Raw genomic sequence first — 6,907 nt, forward strand, 5'->3', positions numbered from 1 at the left:
TTGACGTCAAAGATGCCCACATCTTCAGTAGATATGATATCAAATGTGACTTTAAAAAAATGTGTTTTTATTGAATTTTAGAGAAAGAGGAAGGGAGAGAGATAGACAGATCAATGACAGAGAAACACAATCAACTGGCTGCATCCTGCACACGCCCCCATTGGGGACCGAGCCCTCAACCCGGGCATGTGCCCTGACCTGGAATGGAACCAGCGACTTCTAGGTTCTTGGGCCAATATTCAACCACTGAGCCATACCCGCCAGGCAAATGTGACATTTTAAAACTGGTTTGTGTGCAGATGGTCGATGCCCAGCAGGTCACCCTTCTCACGAACTTTGAAGCTATGGACTTGACTCGCTTTGTCCTCTTCACCCACTTGGATTCTCCAAAAAGGAAAGAAGTGCTGACTCATGCTACATCATGGACAAACCTAGAACAGTGATGGCGAACCTTTTGAGCTCGGCGTGCCAGCATTTTGAAAAACCCTAACTTAACTCTGGTGCCGTGTCACATATAGAAAGGTTTGGTATTTGCAACCATAGTAAAACAAAGACTTCTATTTTTGATATTTATTTTATATATTTAAATGCCATTTAACAAAGAAAAATCAACCAAAAAAATGAGTTCGCATGTCACCTCTGACACGCGTGTCATAGGTTCGCCATCACTGACTTAGACCATAAATATTAGGTATAGGTGCAATCCCAGCAGGTTACAGGAATTTTATTTTACACACCTGGAAACAAGGACTTGAGCTCAAAATGTCAAGATGAGACAGTACCACTTCTTTTAACTGGGTCTAATGCGCCAAGTTGCTGAGCAATGCCCACCAAAATACAATAATACAGCCCAGCCAGTGTGACTAAGTGGTTGACACACGTGTCATAGGTTTGCCATCACTGACCAGAGGGCACTATGCTAAGTGAAACAAGCCAGACACAAAAGACAAATACTGGGTGCCTCCACTTCTATGAGGTCCCTAGCTAGTCAAACTTATAGAAAAGGAAGTAGACTGGTCGTTTCCAGGCACTGGGGGGAGTGGGAAATGATTTGTTGTTAATAGCTACAGGGTCTCAGTTTTGTAAGTTGAAAAAAGATTTGTGGATGGATGGAAGTGACATGTTAGAGAGGGAACATTTTTCCTCTACCTTATAATTAAATTGATGTGAGACAGATTAACAGGAGAAAAACCAAATATAATTGTGCATGTACAAGGGCTCCATAAGAATATGAGGCCACAGACTGTCAGACAGTTGAGGCTCATATGCTGCCCTAAGATCAGGAGAAGAGGTAGGGGCCTGGGACAATTCACAGGGAGGTGGGAAGAACAAATACTTGCTTAACCAATGTTTGTCATGCCAGGCAGAGAAGTCTTTCTAGTATAAACAGAGGCTGTCTTTGGTAACAGCTCTCTTCCTCCCTATCCCAAATCCTTTAAGCCAGTGGTCGGCAAACTGAGGCTCGCGAGCCACATGCGGCTCTTTGGCCCCTTGAGTGTAGCTCTCCCACAAAATACCACATGCAGACGCGCACGTACAGTGCGATTGAAACTTCGTGGCCCATGCGCAGAAGTCGGTATTTTGTGGAAGAGCCACACTCAAGGGGCCAAAGAGCTGCATGTGGCTTGCGAACCACAGTTTGCCGACCACTGCTTTAAGCAGTTGGAGGGCAGAGGAGGTTTAAAAAATTTCCTGAATTTTCTGCCTTAAAAAATAAACAGCTTAAATAATACATATGCCAAAGACACATATTTGGGGGTGGAAATTTTTGTTCCCCTTCAGTCCTGCCTTTGAAACTTTCCCGGGATGTCTCACAGTTCAGAAGTTAAGTAGGTGGATTGCTCCATCTCAAGGAACCGGTCTCTTGGTCCTGACAATAGGTCAGTTTAGGGCGCAGGTATGCAGTTGGGCTCCAAAACATAGGGCAATGGCTAAAGCGATCGGGTGTTTACAAAGTTGTTTCTGTGGAAACAAAAGAAAACACAGCTTAATGCTGGGAGAAGACTGTGCACCCAGTCTGAGTCTGGAGCCAGCCAGTGCAGACGATTCCTCGCTGTCTGGCTCCAGCATGTTTAGATGGAGAGAGGGGGGCAATGGCAATGCCGACAGCTGCTCTGAGTTTGCAGCATGAATGTCTCTAGACACGCGGATTGTCCACACATGAGCTGTGTTGACTTCTCTGGAGTTTACATCAAGTTGTCCGGCCTCAGCTTCCGCGGCTGCAGGAAAAGGGCAGTGCTAGTTCTCCAGGGTTCCAAGTCGGAGGAGTGGGAGAGAAAATTGGAAACATTGGTTTGGAGAGTTATAGTCAAATGTTGGGGGAAACGAGAAGAATTCAGGATCTGGGCCAGTGTACAGGTAGAAGATAAAATCTCACGGACAACTAACAGGACTAGAATCTGATATCCAGAGGGTGCTAGAATTTTTCATAAGGAATCTCAGATTGGGCTGTTTAGAATATTCCTGAGGCCAGGCAGCCCACCCAAGGATGTGCCATCAGATTTCACCTGGGATACCTATAGATTTGAGAGAATTCTTCTCTTCTCAGAGTTCCCAAAATGTCTTATTCACCTGGCATGGTTGTGGGGAACTCTGTAAGCAAGATACCAGGCTCAATTTTCCAAGGAGTTTTATTGGCTCCAGAAAGTCCTCACCGGGGAGAGGACACTGCCCCTGGGAGGCCCCAGGGCACCCCCTTCCTGTGCGAAGGGGAGGCTCTCCATCCATGTGGAGAGCACAGCACAGGGTGACAGGCAGGAGGAGAGGTAAACGAGTGAAATCTACCATCTCAGGCCTCCCAGCCTTAGGACTAGCTCCCTGGCCTTAGCTTCCTCAGTGACAATGACACCGTCAGGAATGTGTCCCCCTAAAGAGAGTGGCCAAAGTCAGAAAGCTGGGGTCAGAGGAGCAAAGTCTGGCATTGGACCCCAATGTCCTGGAGAATGTGAGAGAGCCCGACACTTGGGGATGAGGGGACAGAGATGCCCTCATGACTGTAGGGAGACAGATGTGGTTCATCCGGCCTTGGGTGTAGATGAAACGAGGCAATACAATCAGACCTTGGTTCTCAAATGACTCCCATCTTGAACAATTCAGTTCTTGACCAAGTTGTTTATGGGAACAATGTCTTTCTTGTTGAAGATTTGGTTCTCAGCCTTACAACCCTTTCATGCAGATACTTTAACATGATGAGAAGAGTCTGTTAGGCCTCCAGCAAAGGAGAGAATGTGAGAAAGTTCACCTCTACACGTCCTGTTATCTTCTCAGGAAATTGAGGTGTAAATATTTCTGTGGGTTTGGGTTTTTTTCTTTTTTGGTTTTTGTTGCTGGTGAAATGGATGATTACCACAATTTTAAGACATAAAGAGGCCATCAAGAGTGCTAATGTGGATAACCTGGGAAAGAAAAAAAATGATGAAAGGAAATGGAGTAAAAATAAAACCTGTTGTTGACTTGAATAAAGGAAGAACCGCAGTTAGCAGACAGCATTTCGGAGGCAGTGGTAGATGAAAAGGTGAAGGTGCAGCAGGCTGACTTCCTGAAAGACACTCCTGAAACAAGTGCTGAAGGTGGTTCCTTTAAGACTAGTAGGGGATGGTTAGATAAATTTAAGAGGTATTTGTTCATAGTAATGTTAACGTAAAAAAAAACACCGAAACCTGCAAAGAATTTTTGTGAGTTTGAGACAAACTGTTGTCATATGCCTGGAAGCAGAACCTCAATGAATTGAGATAATGCTCCAGAGATTGGCAGTTTACATCTGTATTTATACAGTGCAATCAAAGGAAAGGGACGTAGGTGAGTTACATGAAATTCATTGGTGATAGACTAGAGAGGCAGGAGAAAGCAGAGAGGGGAGTGGGGGGAACCCCTGGGATTGGACAAAAAGTAAAATGATAGACACATACTTAGGTGGGTGCAGGAACAATTAACATGATAATGAAGGAATTTGTGGTATCTGTCCTGGCGCCCAGCACATTAGGTTGTGCCCCAAGAGGTCCAGAAATAGGGAAGTTACAAGTTACCTAGACATTTCAAAGGGTATGTTATTATAGATACAAAAAGACAGATAGGCTCAGTTAAGGTAAAGGTTGACCTTGTCAGGGAAGATACCGGCCTAGGATGTAACTACCCACCATAACTGCTTTTAGTAAAAGTTTAGTTTCAGACCATCCTTTATGGTTACTTCAGGTCTCTGAGTTTGCAAGACTGCTCTGCAGGCCTTCCCTGAGCTTGTCAGGTTAGCATGTGGTCCCTTTAGTCCACAGATGAAACAGTACATTAGACATGTACCATATATGAGAAAGGTTAAAACAAGGGATCATGTGGGGATCTGGAATGAATCAATTCAATTTACATTGTGTCTAATGGGAAAAATGATTCCGTTTTTTTTTTTTTAATAAATCGCTACTTCAACAGCCTTCCAGAATGAATTAAGTTTGAAAACCGAGGTTCCACTGTATTAATACTTACACCTAACTTCTACTGAGCACTGTGTCCCAGACACTGCACCAGCTGTCATACTGCACTATTTCATTCAATGCTCCTAAAAACTGAGATAGACAAGTTGTGCGATCACATCCATTTCACAGAGGCAGAACCCAAGGCTCAGAGAGTTCAGTCACCCAGCTAGTAAGTGGGGAGCCAGAGTTTGAACCCATTTCTACTGGCCCCAGCATCCATGCTGTGACCTCCCTGTACAGAGCCCCTCAGGACTCCTTTAGACTCACCACCTCACTCAGGGTGATTGGCAGCTCTGCTGATCCTATATACTAAGAGCTAATATGCTAATTAGACCAAACAACAGAATGACCGTCCGGAGAACCTTCCGGATGAAGCCAGGGCTTTGAGGGGCTGCCAGGGCCAGCTGGGGCTGTGAGGGGCTGCGAGAGCCAGACGGGGCTTTGAGGGGCTGTGAGGTCCAGCCTGGGCTGGGAGGGGCTGCGAGGGCCAGCTGGGGCTGGGAGGGGCTGCGAGGGCCGAGCCCTTTGCATGAATTTCATGCATCAGGACACTAGTGTTTAGATAAGCTGCCAGGCAGCTTGGGAGAATAATCAGGTGGGCACTCAGAGGATTCAGAAGAGGAGCCTTTTAATGCAGAATCACAGTTGCACTAGTGCGGTGACTCAGGAGAATCAGCCTCCAAAGCCTGAGCGATGAGTATGAGGAAGCCTTCCTTTTATCCCTTTTAGTTTCTTTGTCCCCCAGATATGGATCAGGCTTCCAGACTTTTCACAGGCTTTGCAGCCTGCACCTCCCGCCCCCCAACCCCCTGTGAGTTGGGATGGGGGAAGTGAGATTACACCCAAAGGCTTGGCCTGGCTGGCACCAGTGCTGACAACCCCCTCCAGGAGCGGTACTAGTACATGGTTCATGGTTTATGGCCTCTGTAAAATGGGAGTATTCTGGGAAACAGGTTCTGCAAGGCAGGACAAGCATCAGAGATAAGAATGGAACCAGTTATCTTCTAGCAAGAATACAGGTTACCGGCACAGATTCAGAGAGCTAGCCCCCCAAATCTCTTATTTTCCCCTTCACTAGCACTTCCTGGTACAGGACCCCAGGGGACTACAGTCATGGGCTTTTATCTAAATAAGCAACTGGCCTCAGGGTGTACATCAGTCTTTGGTGGGTTTAGTCACTGTGAGTCTGTAATTCACGTGTGGGTATCAGGCCTGGGTGAGAGGGACTCTGGTGCATAGTAAGTTTATAAGATTGTAGCCCCTTGGGTGCCCTTTGGAGGGCTGTTGATCAGCCTTTCCTGCACCCGTATATCTGAGTCCATCTTCCTGCTCATGAGTTGGGCCCATGAGCCTGTTGCCAGAACTTCAGTGTCTTCTCTCCCCTGCAGCTGGAGGGTGGAGGTGTCTGCTCCAGAGGCCTCATCACCCTCTGGGAAACCTGAATGGGACCTTTTCCATCCTGATTGTATTCCAGGAAGCTACTGGGTCAGGGACAAGCGGCTGCCCCCTGCTCCCTCAGCCAGGCCCTCACCTACTTCCTGGACATCACCATGCCCCCAACCCAGCTGCTGCTCCGAAAGCTAGCCCAGCTGCTGGTGAGGCAGTGGCAGGTCCTGGAGTTGGGGGAAGCCAGAGCTCAGAGCTGGCCTTTCACCTCCAAGTGGGATCCACCCAGCTGTCCAAAGCGAGACTTGCCAAAGTCAGGTGGGAAGTCAGACTTCCTGTTCCATCCCATTTCTTGGCACAATTGTGTTGAGTAAACTGGATCTTTCTGAGTGTGTGCAGGATGCAACCAAAGTGCATGTCCTCAGAAATTAGCTAGAAAAAGAGTGCCACTGTGTCTTGTCTTTGTCTTTTGAAAACCTGGGACAAGCCTGGGCCTTGGCAAGTGTTGGGGGGGATAGATGGTATGGATGAATGGATAAATGGGCATAGTGACAGATGGGTGGTTGAATTAATAAATTAATGAGAGAATGCATTAACCCACCTTCAACTTTCTAGGTCCAAGTCTTTGTGAAAGTCTTTGTGACTGGATGTCATTATTACATCATCATTATTGCTAATTATCGTGACTCCAGACACCCCCATAGCCATTACCTGTGGCTGTGCCTCACTAACTTGGCTCACAATTTCTCATTTAATTCTCAAAACATGCCTACAAAGTAAGTGATGCTATTCTCATTTCACAAAGGTTATGTATGGGGACAAGATCCCACAACTCTAAAACAAGCACCCAGTCATAGCATCTAGTCAAGATTTGAATCCAGGTTTGTATGATTCCAAATGAGATTATAATAATAATTTGTCTCATGCCCCAAAGTTGCTGACAGTAAAGTTCTCAGCATACAAGTTGGATCAATACTACTCACTGGCCTGAGTTCTTCCAGGACAGGAAATACTGTCTCTCCAGCCTGGTAGTCTTAGCATCCTGGACAGCACCTGGT

Source organism: Myotis daubentonii, chromosome 16 (genome assembly GCF_963259705.1).
Source record: "Myotis daubentonii chromosome 16, mMyoDau2.1, whole genome shotgun sequence".
In the NCBI taxonomy this organism is placed as follows: Eukaryota; Metazoa; Chordata; class Mammalia; order Chiroptera; family Vespertilionidae; genus Myotis; species Myotis daubentonii.